At 35.9% G+C, this 14,219-nt stretch overlaps 1 pseudogene; it reads right to left on the reverse strand.

The window, feature by feature from the left end:
• Nucleotides 10,191–11,075, reverse strand: LOC110256351 (annotated as a pseudogene).

Raw genomic sequence — 14,219 nt, forward strand, 5'->3', positions numbered from 1 at the left:
CTCAAAAATATCTTGTAAATGAATAAAGTTAGATATACAAGTAGAATATTTTTTGTTTCTATAACTAAGTGCCTTTATTTTTGATATATTGATAAATATTTTATAATTTTTAACAATAATGCAAATGAAATATTTGATGTGATCTTAAATAATTTGACTTTCTTCTGTGATATATAAATTTTTCCTAAAAATAAGTCTAAAAAAAAGATCATAAGATATTTGGAAGTGAATGCAGAGATTCTTAGATTACCTAGAAGGGGAAAAAAATCTAATGTAATTTAGTGTGTAAATTCAGCTCTTTCTCAAATAAAATGAATAACACAATTTCATACACATACTTGATAAAAATTCATGCAAAAATTTACCTATCTACCAAAACTGTATTTGTATAAACTTAAAATTGTTCTGCATTGTTATTTTCTGTCTTCACTTAGAATAGAGCAAGAAAAAAATTAGCTTTAAGGAGTCTGCATCATGGCTCAGCAGAAACAAATCTGATTAGCATCCATGAGGATGTACGTTTGATCCCTGGCCTTGCTCAGTGGGTCAAGGATCCAGCATTGCTGTGAGCTGTGGTGTGGCTTTCAGGCTCAGCTTGGATCTGGTGTTGCTCTAGCTATGGTGTGGGCCAGTGGCTGAACCCCTGATTCTACCCCTGGCTTGCAAACTTCCATATGCTGCAGATGTGGCCCTAAAAAGAAGACAAAGAAAATAAAAGATACAAATTAGCTTTAAAATATATCTTTTAAATTATATACCCATAAGGATACCTGAAAGCACAATATAAAGCAAGAGAATTGACTGATTGGACTCTGCTGAAGACTGGCCTCATGGACAGTGAGTGAAGGTCATTTAGTTTCCAAAGTGGAGGTTTTGTCCTAAGCTTATCTAGCTTTTGTGCCAACTCTTAACCTATAACTGGTATTTCTCAATTTCAAAATTAGATTAAGAGGTATTAAGAATTTTGGATCTTTCCCATTAACATAGAGATGGTGATGATGATGATGATAATAGATAGAACCTACATATGGATACGTATGTACACTCTATCACTGGATTAAGCTTAAAAAGTTCATTGGTGATTAAACTTCATCTTTCATGACCGTGAATAAGCAAAGAAGTTGAGAGCAAAATAATTATGATAACAACAAGAAAATTCTGTAGTAAAATAATCTAAACTATTGGTCAACCATTTTTTCCATTGTTCATCTTCTATTATTTAATTTACTGTTAAAATAAATGTATATTTTCTCAATAGTAAAACACTTAATTTATGACAGCTTGAATTTCCTGAGAAAAAAAAACAAAAAATCTAAGTTGCAGACACTTAATCTACCAGGGATATAATTAAAATACAATAGAATACAAATAATTAAAATAATCTGGTACTACAGTTTCTGAATCCTGGGGAATGAGAAAGTGGCGGTTTTCTGAAGGAAAAATTGTGTATTTTTTCAAAGAAAGTAAGATACAATGTGTATTTCCCTCTACTGTACACTACATCAAGGCCAAGTCATCTTTACCAATTGCCAATCTGATCACCTGTTCTCAATGTGTGGCTGCATCTCTTCTTAAAGCCTTAAAGGAAGACAAATGGAAGTGTGAAACGAAGCAGTGGATTGTGCAAAATTCCCTGAAGCCGCAATGCAGGGTCATATTTATTTCTACTCTTTGTGAAAAAAGCAAAAACAATCTTGGAATTGACTCAGTGAAAGTTACCAGTGGATTCCCTATAGGATTAAGGCAAAGTGATTCTAATGTGCATTATGAGCAAATCAGCAACTGAATCATCCTAGACATACCCCAGTGTAACAATTAGAAACACACTTTGTTTCATTAGAGTTTACTCTTCAGGCAACTTGGTAAACTGATTCTGAGCAGTTTTTAGGGCATATTAATTTCTTCTATCTTATTAACTCTTGACATTTCCACATTCCAAGACCAGATAATCTCTTCTCTTTTTTTGACCCAGTTACACATACATGTATGGATTCTATTTTCACACATTATCATGCTCCATCATAAGGGACCAGACTTAGTTTCTAGTGCTACACTGCAGGATCTCATTGCTAATCCCTTCCAGAGGCAATAGTCTGCATCTACTAACCCCAAACTCCCAATGCACCCCACACCCTCCCCCTCCCCCTTGGCAACCACATGTCTATTCTCCAAGTCCATGATTTTCTTTTCTGTAGAAATGTTCATTTGTGCCATATATTAGATTCCAGATATAAGTAATACCATATGCTATTTGTCTTTCTCTTTCTGACTTACTTCACTCAGGATGAGTCTCTAGTTCCATCCATGTTGCTGAAAATGTTTTTTTTTTTTTTATGGCTGAGCAGTATTCTATTGTGTATAGATACCACATCTTGCTAATCCAAACATCTGTCGATGGACCTTTGTGTTGTTTCCATGTCTTGGCTATTGTGAATAGAGCTGCAATGAGCATGCAGGTGCATGTGTCTTTTTTAAGGAAAGTTTTCTCCAGATATATGCCCAAGAGTGGGATTTCTGGGTCATATGGTAGCTCTATGTATAGATTTCTCAGATATCTCCATAATGTTGTCTGTTGTGGTTGTACCAGCTTACATTCCCACCAACAGTGCAGGAGGTTTCCCTTTTCTCCACACCCCCTCTAGCACTTATTATTTGTGGACATATTAATGATTGCCATTATGTCTGGTTTTAGGTGGTATCTCATATTTTGATTTACGTTTCTCTAATTATCAGGGATGTTGAACACTGTTTCATGTGCTTGTTAGCCATCTGTACATCTTCCTTGGAAAAATGTCTATTCAGGTCTTTTGCCCATTTTTCAATTGGGTTGTTGGCTTTTTTGCTGTTGAGTTGTACAAGTGGCTTGTGTATTCTAGATATTAAGCCCTTGTCCGTTGCATCTTTTGAAACTATTTTCTCCCATTCTGTAAATTATCTTTTGGTTTTCTTTTTTGTTTCCTTTGATTTGCAAAAGCTTGTCAGTTCAATTAGGTCCCATTGGTTTATTTTTGCTTTTATTTCTGTTGCTTTGGGAGACTGACCTGAGAAAACTTTAGTAAGGTTGATGTCAGAGAATGTTTTGCCTATGTTCTCTTCCATGAGTTTGAGGGTGTCTTGACTTATGTTTAAGTCTTTCATCCATTTGAGTTCATTTTCATGCGTGGTGTGAGGGTGTGTTCTAGGTTCATTGATTTGCATGCAGTTGTCCAGCAGAAGGGAGAAAATCATAAAAATCAAAGAGGAAATCAGTAAAATAGAGATTCAAAAAACAATTGAAGAAATCAATAAAACCAAGAGCTCGTTCTTTAAAAAGGTGAACAAAATTGACAAACCTCTGGCCAGACTCACAGAGGAGAGAAGAAACACAAATAAACAAAATCATAAATGAAAAAGGAGAAGTCACAAAGGTTACTGCATAAATACAAAAAACCATGAGAGAATACTATCAACAATTGTATGCCAACATATTTTACAACTATGAAGAAATGGAAAACTTTCTAGGGACTTACATCCTGCCAAAACTGAATCAAGAAGAAATAGATCAGCTGAACAGACCAATCACTAGAAATTAAATTGAATATGTTATAAAAACACTCCCTATAAATAAAAGTCCAGGACCAGATGGCTTCACAGGCAAATTCTATCAAACATACAAAGAGGAACTTATACCCATTCTCCTTAATTTTTTGAAAAGGTTGAGGAAGGAGGAACACTCCCAAAGACATTCTATGATGTGACCATCAACCTAATTCCAAAACCAGACATGATACCACCAAAAAAAAAAAAACTATAAGCCAATATCTGTTTGATGAATATAGATGCAAAAATTCTCAACAAAATTTAGCCATCCAAATCCAGAAACATATCAAAAAAATCATACACCACAACCAGGTGGGATTCATCCCAGGTGCACAAGGATGGTTCATCATACCCAAATCAATCAACATCATACACCACATTAACAAAAGAAAAGTAAAGAAGCACATGATCATCTCAATAGATGCTGAAAAGCATTTGACAAAGCCCAACATATGATAAAAACTCTCACCAAATTGGGTGGAGAGGGAACATTCCTTAACATAATCAAAGCCATTTATGACAAACCCACAGCAAAAGTTGAAAACTTTCCCACAGAAATCTGGAACAAGAGAAGGTTGTCCACTCTCACCCCTGTTATTCAACGTAGTACTGGAAGTCTTAGCCACAGCAATCAGACAAACAAAAGAAATAAAAGGCATCCAAATAGGAAGAGAAGATGTAACACTGTCACTGTATGCAGATGACATGATACTGTATATATAAAACCTCAAGGACTCAACCCAAAAACTACTTGCACTGATCTAGAAATTGAGCAAAGTAGCATTATATAGGGTTAACATTCAGACATCAGTCACCCTTTGTATACAAACAATTAAATATTAGAAAAGGAACACAGAAATACAATAGCTTTTGAAACTGCACCCCCAAAAATCACATACCTATGAATACACCTGACCAAGGAGGTAAATGACTTATATGCCGAGAACTACAAAACATTAATCAAGGAAATTAAATATATAAAGAAATGGGAAGATATTCCACGTTCCTGGGTAGGAAACATTAATATTGTAAAAATGGTGATACTACCCAAAGCAATCCACAGATTCAATGCAATCCCTATCAAACTACCTATGACATTGTTCACAGAACCTGAACACACAATACAAAAATTTATATGGAGCCCCAAAAGACCCAGAATTGCCAAAGCAATTCTGAGGAATGAAAATCAAGCTGGAGACTTGAAGCAATATTACAAAGCCACAGTCATCAAGTCAGTGTTGTACTGGTACCAAAACATACATACAGACCAATGGAACAGAATAGAGAACCCAGGAATAAACCCAGACACCTACGGTCAATTAATCTTTGACAAAGGTAGCAAAAACATAAAATGATGATTTCTTTAAACATGTCAAAGACTCATCAAACTCAACAAGTTCAAATCCAAACTTAGAGTCTCTTCAAACATATCACTAAACATTGACCTCATCCTGCCTTCCCATTTTGAATTGATTGCATTATCTTGCACCTACCCCATTTAAAAAAAAAATTAGGGTCATCCCTCAAATCCATTATCAAACCCACAGCTTGTGTCTCTTCAATGTATATTGAAACCATCCACTTCTCTCTAAATTCGAGAAAACTCCATCTCCTACCTGGAATACTGGCATAATCTTTTAATATCCTTTGTGTGTTTTCTAATATTCTTTCATGCACCATGCCCTACACTTGGTACAACCTCATCTTTATAAAAAACCAAACTGTTGAGATCACCACTGTTCTCACACCCAAAGCTACAACTCTAACTCAACCCTTAAATAAATTCCAATGGCTCTTAAAAGAAAGTCACATTTTTTGACCTTGGAGAGGTGGCCTTCTGTAGGAGATATACTATGTAATCCAGCAGCAGACTCCCCTCTCATCACCCAAACTATATTCTCTAGGGTTCCTCCTAATGGTTGTGTGAGTCCTTTTTTTATGTGGGTGGTTCACTAGGCTTGTTTTGCCCCTAGTCTTGTTGGTTGCCAAGCTTGCCTAATATGGATGCTACTAGCTGCTGGTGAGCAGGGCCTAGTCATGATGTGATGGACTGCAGAAACCCCTGGGACCCCAGGGCTTGTGCTGGTTCAGTGGTGGGCACACTCAGGGTTCAGAAGACTCTGGGACTACTTCCCCCTACCCCACTTATGGGTAAATCTAGATCCTGGAATTAGTGCTGGACTACTGGCAGACAGAGTCAGGTCCTGGAACTGATGTAATATCACTGGTTGTGGAGGAGGAACAGGGTGGTTTCTGACACAATTTGTCATGAGATCCAGGGTGTCCTAAATTTGTGTTGACCTGCTAGTGGGCAGAGGTGGGCCCAGAAGGTCCCAGAGTACAGTCTGGATTGATGTGAGTAGGCTTAGTTCACAGATTGCAGGATTGAAGTTTTCATGCATCTAGCATCTCTACCCTGGTGAATGAGGCTAGTCTAGAGGCTAGTGCAGGCTCCTGGAGGACAGGGATGTTGCCTGCCCCCTGATAGGTGGAGCTGGGTCTTAGCCCCCTGGTGTACAGTTATGTCTAGAGGTATCTCTAGAGGGGCTGTGGGCATAGGAAGACTTTGGGAAGCCTGTCAGCTAATGGATGGGGCATGTGGTGGTTTGGCCTGAGACATCCCACCACTGTTGCCTACAGGCTCTTGGTTGGTGCCAGGTCTTGCTAATGAGCTAGTGGGAGGATTCTTCAGTGATGCCAGCCAGTACCCATGTCAATGAGATAGAAGGAGCTCCCAAGAATGGCTGCCATCAGTACTTATATACCCAGGGTGAGCTACCACCACACCTTACCTCTCCAGGAGCTTCTCCAAGACCAGCACATAGGTTTGGCCCAGGTTCCTCTCATTTATTGCTTTTACCCTGTACCTCAAAGCCTGTAGGATTTTGTGTGTGCCTTTTAAGAGTGAAATATCTATTTCCCCCAATCATGTGGAAATCCTGAAATTCAGCCCGTCTGGACTTCAAAGCCAGATACTCTGGGGGCTCATCTGCCTGGTGCAGGACCAACAGGCTTGAGAACCCGGCATGTGGCTCATAACTCTCACTCCTGTGGTAGAACCTCTGCAATGTAATTATTCTCCAGTTTGTGGGTTGCCCCTCCCGGGATATGGGACTTCACTGTGTCACAGGTCCTGCCTCACTTACCTGTCTCTCTGTGGTTTCTTCTTCATGTCTTGTTCTGAAAAGGGCTGTTCTGCAAATAGTTGTGATTTTGGTTTGCTCATGAGAAGAGGCAAGCTCAGGGTTTTTCTACTCTGCCATCTTAGTTGACTTGCCAAACTATCCTTTGAAGATTTTCCTCAATTACTCTGTCCTGGGGAACCTACATGTCATTTGCCAAATTATTCTTCTTAAGATGATGGTGCCTGGCCATTAGCACCTGAAAAAAGACTGCCTTTCTTGTTGTTGCAGAAAATGAATTGCTCCTCTTCTTCCAAAAGCAAAGTAATTCTCCTGTCTGTAAGTCTCACTCGGAGAAGACCACATAGCTCCAGCATGGAGTCTATCTTCCTAATCCCTACTCCAGTGTGATGAAACATACTAACCTAATCCTAGGTGGTATTAACTGAACATGGCATCCATGGTGATATATAAAACCATGGCACATGGCCTGACCTCATAGGATGGATGGGCATAGTAAGGTGTAGGGGAAGATGACATTCACAAAAATAAGAGAGAGAAGCCATGAGTCCTTTAGATTGTGAGGTCTTGCATCATGCAACTACTTGTCAAATCAGCTGTCACCAAGGCAGTAAACTTACATAATGAAAACTGTAGACCTGGAAACATAGATATAATTTAGGCTCAGTATGAGCATAGAAGGTGTACAAATCACGAAGAGTTTCATAAACTAAGCAGTAAAAATGTATACTAACGTATATACAGTGTTTTTCTGCAAAATTGTATGTTAGGTAATAACGAAAGACCACATATTGTCATCTAAGAATCATTCATCAGAGACAAATATAACAGAAACAGAAAAACATTGCTCATTTACTTAGACAAAGATTTTTTATTATATTCCGACTCACACGTCTGAAAAAAAGAGCATTATAATAGAATAAGAGACCAATGAGCATTTAGGCCCTGCTGTAGAAAGGCACTGCTTCTGCCTTTTTCACAATTCTTTTTCAGTATGATGAATATTAAATGGGTGTAAGAGACAATGTGATTCATAAGAGTGAAGTTGAAATAAAAAAATGAGTAAATAAAAAGAATGGTTGTGTTAATAAAATCATCAGTTTAGAAATTTTGTCTTGCAGTAAGATTTCAAAATAGAACTGATGTTTAATGTTGGACCTACAGAATAGTACCATAAATAGAATTCCCACATGAGCAAGGAGAGACAGAAAGCCAAAAACATATGAAATACTCAATGACTAAATTTAATTCAGAATACTATGATATCACAAGCCATTAATATATGGAGTATTAATAATAAATTAAAACTGAAAATAAATTAATTCAACTCTAAATATAAAAGCTAAAAGAAAAAAATATATTTCAAGAAAAGAAAGCAGATGGGAAACATTTTAAACTGATAGAAATTAATGATTTTGTTAATAGCAAACAAAATTAGATATACTAAAAAATTATAAGCTAGTTCCTTTAAAACACCTACAAAATAGGAAAATCACCATCTAAACTTTTTAAACTTATAAAATGAAAAAATAAAATAAAATGAAATAAAAAGAGGGAAATAACCTTCCAAACGCAGTGCATTTTAAAACCATTATGAAAGTCATTGTCCAATTCTAGACAAATAAATTTGAAAATCTTGATGAAACAGATAACTTTGTGAAACAACATAATCAGAATTGTGTCCTTCTTCATGGCACACAGTTGGAAGTCCACAGCTAATTAACTAAAATGAAAATATTCTGAATTTAGGAGTGGCTCAGTTGTTAACGAATATGACTAGGAACCATGAGTTTGTGGGTTCGATCCCTGGCCTCACTCAGTGGGTTAAGGAGCCAGCATTGCCTTGAGCTGTGGTGGAGGTCACAGAGGTGGCTTGGATCCCACGTTGCTGTGGTTCTGGTGTAGGCTGGTGGTTACAGCTCTGATTCGACTCCTTGTCTGGGAACTTCCATATGCTACAGGTGCGGCCCTAGAAAAGACAAATAAAATAAAAATTAAAATAAAATAAAATATTCTGGATTTAATCAAGATTCTAGATGTAATTTTATCTACCAGTTTACAAGGAATACATTATTTTCGTCACAAAGATTCTTTTGGCCAGATCTACACTGTGAAAAACTCTGTAGGAACCATGAACCAGTTTCTTCAACAAATAAATGACATGAAAAAATGAGGAAGAAAAGCCTTTTTATATTAAAAGAGACTTAAAAACCATCATTAAAATGCAATAGCTAGACTTTGTTTATATCCTGTTTCAAACAAAGACACAGCAAAATTTTTGAGATGTATTACAAATATTGAATGCCTATAGATATCAAATATTAATCAACTGTTATTAAGTTTGCAATATATGACAATTGTGCCTTGGTTAGATTAATATAAAATGTTTTTTAGCATTGTATTGCTAAAGGGTTAATAAAAATTTTATTTTGGCTTTAACAATTCAGTCATGAAATGTCATTGCGGAAATCAGAAGCATTAAGTACCGCCATACACTCAACCTAAAAAAAAAAAGTTCACACTGAAATGTACACAGGGGAGTACATTTATTTTTTAAAAATTACACAATATTTTAAAAGTTTATAATAGAACATAAAGAGTAAATTCATAGTAAATTGGTAGCCGAGATTGAGCTCACAAGATCCTAGTCTCAGATTTGAGAGATCACGACCTCAATTTTGTATCCACAGCCATATACTTTATTGCAAACAAAATATTCACGTTAAGTAGTGTATAGGGAATCTGTAATATTTGAAAAGTCTATATCTTGAGATATCTCCAAAATCTGCAGATTCATGAGTATCATATGATATCCAGTATGAAATTTAGTGTGTGGATTTCCAGATATGGGAAGTTTTACATTTTGATGTTCCATCACTCCATTCAAGACAGCTTCCTTTTTTTTTTTTCAGTTGTTGAGATGCATCAATTTTTTAAACCTCCTCATTTTTCTTCACTTTCCTCACTTTTATTTGAAAAACATTTTTTCTGTCAAGAATCTAAGTTTCTATCACTTTACCATGATGTTGTAGAGCATCCCATAGTCTTGTTTACATGCAGGTCTACTTCAGTGAGTTAGCGTCAGTCATGAACCAAATGACTCACACTTATATACCAGCCTCAGTTACTGTCAGTTATTTAAAAAAATTAATAAAATTAGGAGGAGGAGTTCCCTGCAGAGAGCAAATTTTCAAAGCCTAAAGTTCAGATAAAAAGGAATTACAATATTTCTAATTAACTGTGAATGAGGTGAGTCATTTCAACTGAAGTAGTAACTACAACTGCAATAGTAATTTCCACATCCAAGTAAACATTGCTTGAAGCTGGGTTCCTTCAGCCAGTGCTCGGTGACCATGACCTCTGGTGCTCTGATGAAAGGGGAGAACTGTGGCCAATGTGCAAGACTTGGGGACCTGTTTATGCAAAGAGTGAAAGGAGGAAGAATTTGAAATTTCCCTTGAGAGGTGTTTACTTCTTTGCAACTCTTCTCAAGGTACCTATAACCTCTTTATTTCTTAAGCTGTAAATAAATGGGTTTAGCAGGGGAATTATAATCATGTAAAATAGGGAATACATTTTTGTCCTGATCTTCAACTAGGCCCAATGCAGGGTGCACACACATGAAAATGAGAGTGCTATAATAAAATGAGACATAGAGTAGATGGGCACTGCACGTGGAGAAGGCTTTGCTTCTGCCCTTCTCAGACTTTGTTTTCAGAATGTCGAAGAGCACACAGGTATAAGAGATTATGATGGTCATTAAAATGGATATTTGTATAAAAGCTGCAAAAATAAGTATCATAGTGCATTAATGGATGAGTCATCACATGAAGTTTTGAACAGTTACAAAATTTCACAGTAGAAATAATGTATTATGCTAGATCTACAGAAAATCAATTTTAATAATAAACTTGCATGACTCAGGGGATGCAGAAAGCCAATTGCATATGCAATTCTTATCAAGTAATTGCAGATTCTGTTGGCCACCATCACTGGATAAAGCAAGGGATTACGTATGGCTACATAACAGTCATAGGCCATCACTACCAGGAGGAAACATTCTGTAGTTGCAATGAAAGCAAAAAAGTAAAATTGGGTGATGCACCCAGCTAGGGATATCATTGCAGCCTTGTCTAAGAAATTGACCAGAATCCTAGGTGTTACAAAAGTTGAAGTGCAAACATCTGCAAAAGCTAAACCACCAAGGAACATATACATGGGTGGGTCAACGTGGGCATCTTTCCAAATAAAAGCCATCAGTCCAAGACTGCCCACCATGGTGATGAGGTAGCTGGACAGAACACAATGAAGAGGAGGACCTGCAGCCATGATTGCTCAGTAAGCTCTATAAGAACAAACTCAGTCACCAAAGTCTTGTTTCCTTATGACATACTCACACTTGATCCCTGTAATATGAAAATATGTGACAAAGACAATCACTAAAGATTACACAAAGTTGTGGCATTGTATTTGCAAATTAAATTGTATCTTACTGTCACTTTCCATTTAGTTAATAGTTTTCAAAGTTTAATTTTCATCCTATGGTGAGTCTGTTTAAAAATTCTGTGTTTAGGTATCTGACCCTAAAATTGGGGAAAAAAAACAAAACTAAGTGCAAATATGTGAGTTAATACTAAAGCTATATGGAAACTATTGCAGAAAAAAAAGAGATGCAAGTGCAAAACCATTGCATGTGGGAAATAAATAAACTAATGATTCAATAGGCATAACCACGCAAGAAAGACATTGCAAAAAACAATCCATAAGCAAAGAGGAAAAGCAATAATATGTGGGAAAAGAATCTGTGACACATTTTGCATATTTAGGGTTAGTAAGGATAACACACGCACAAAAGAAACCTCTTGCAATATAGATGAGAACAAATTAAATGACCCCGTGAAACGAAGGATGAGAAAATGTGAACAGACGTGTTTATGAAAGAGCAAGTCAATGTGACCAATAAATATATGAAACAATTATCATCCTCCTTAATAATTAGTGATTTTCTTTAAATTGGTGCATTATTTTTACTTATCAGATAAGCAAAAATGCAAAATGAGAAATATTATCCACTGATGACAGGAAAGTAAGAAAGGAAGCATTTTCTAATATAACTGGTGAATATAAATTTTAACAGTCTTTCAAATCTGACCTTACCTGACAAAATTAGAAATTTATGTAAACTTGGATCAACCAGTCTTATTCCTGAATATACATTCTATAAATAATATAACTCATGTACAAGAATAAAGTACATGTAATAGTGTGTATATGTCAATCCCAAACTCCTAATTTATCTCACCCACTCCTGCTTTCCCTTTTGGCAACTGTAAGTTTGTTTTCTATGTCTGTAAGTCTATTTCTCTTTTGTAAATAATTTCATATTATCATTTTTTTTTAGATTCCACAAAGAGGTGATATCACATGACTTCACTTAATATGAGAATATCTAGGTCCCTCATATTGCTGCAAATGCTGCTATATATAAAATAGATAAAGAACAAGGACCTACTGTATAGCACAGAGAACTATACTCAGTATCTTGCAGTGATACATAATGGAAAAGAATCTGAAAAATAATATTTACACATATATACATATGAATAACTGAATCACTTTGCTCTACACCTGAAACCAACGTGATATTATAAATTAGATATACTTCAATTAAAAAAAAAACACATTTGAGAGTTCCCGTCGGGGTGCAGTGGTTAACGAATCTGACTAGGAACCATGAGGTTGCGGGTTCGATCCCTGCCCTTGCTCAGTGGGTTAACGATCTGGCGTTGCTGTGAGCTGTGGTGTAGGTCACAGATGCGGCTTGGATCCTGCGTTGCTGTGGCTATGGTGTAGGCCGGTGGCTACAGCTCCGATTAGACCCCTAGCCTGGGAATCTTCCATATGCCACGGGAGTGGCCCAAGAAATGGCAAAAAGACAAAAAAAAAAAAAAAAAACCACTTTGTTTTAAGAATTAAAAAACATTATTTTCTGAAAAAGAATAAAATACAAGGCTATTTATAAGATGTTGTTCATGAGCTCAAAGCCTAGAAACAGAAAAAATACTCACAGCTATAGAATGGTTGAGTAAACCATGGTTCAGTATTACTGTGGACTGTTTTTTCAGACATAAAAGAAGTCTATTTTAACTTCATGAGTTATCCAAGGGTGGATCCCTTGCCTGGGAACTCCATATGCCGTGGGCAGCAGAAAAAGGTGGGGAGGAGCAGAAATCAAAACACAGAATTGAATTTTCCAAATATTTTGGAGAGAATATATAACTTCCTATGTTCCTTGAAAGAGAAACAAAAATAATTTACCACAAGAATAATAATAATTAAAAATAACTTATTTTAAAAATCCATTTTATAATTGTATAGCCATACCTCTTGACACATAATACACAGACACAGTGAATGAAAATGCATTAAAAGAACTAGATTTGTTTAACAAGGTGGGAGAACAATGAGTTGCTATTCTCCATCCTCACTAAACTACATAAAAAAAAAGTTTTAATATATTTAAATTACTAAACACATGCCCAAAGTGGTCCCCATTATAGACAGCCACCAAAATTAAAGGCTCAGGTTATCTTCATTCAGCAAAATTACAAATAAGGTATATAAAAGCTGTAGCTGTGTCTCAATTCTAAACCCTCTACATTCTAAAATAAAAGTTAATGCTGTTGAATCATTCTTATTGTGGTTACTTTAATTTTTTCCACCTACGTCATTCTTCTGTTAAAGTTGATTATTTATGAAATTTTGTGGTAAAAATATCTCCTTTGCAATAAGCCATCCTCTCCCACCTGTCCAGTTTTTGATGACTGGTTGAGAAAAATCTCAGTGCTTCTCTGTAATTTTAATTTCTCACATAGGTATATTACATAGATGTTGTGTTATCTAAAGACCAAATCGCAAACTCTAAGTGATGGAAAATGTAGAAATCACTGCACTCTCACCTAGTTCCTGCAAAACATTGGGAAATCAGAAAATGATTGGTTTCCTGAAGAAATGTAAACAATGAGGCAATGATTTCTGGCACACTGATTTTCATCAGTGACTTCAAAATAAATGGAGATTATGTTTATTACTGCTATTTCTAAACTTGCAATTTAATAAACAAAGAAAGAAGGCTATCACTAAGGGGCAGGAGAAAGATGGCAAAAAGCAGAAGCACAGTTGTAAAGAGAGTTATTCTATACAAATAAATTAGTTAATTAAAGAAGATATATCTTGACTTATTTTCTTAGTACTCGCTCTAGGGCTTTTAATATGCATCTTATCATAACCTACTTCAGACAGATACTCATTTAACAGTAGTAAGATAAGTAAAACTTTTACATCTACATATCTTACAAAACCATTGTTATAAGTGATTGTTTAATATAATGTTATATCTCTTAAATTAGCTGGAAGATAAATGGAGAGAAATATGCATTTTTATAGAATTTGTCACATTAACCTTCTTCTTCATTTATCATAATTTTATCTCAATTG

Source organism: Sus scrofa, chromosome 13 (assembly GCF_000003025.6).
Source record: "Sus scrofa isolate TJ Tabasco breed Duroc chromosome 13, Sscrofa11.1, whole genome shotgun sequence".
Taxonomy (NCBI): Eukaryota; Metazoa; Chordata; class Mammalia; order Artiodactyla; family Suidae; genus Sus; species Sus scrofa.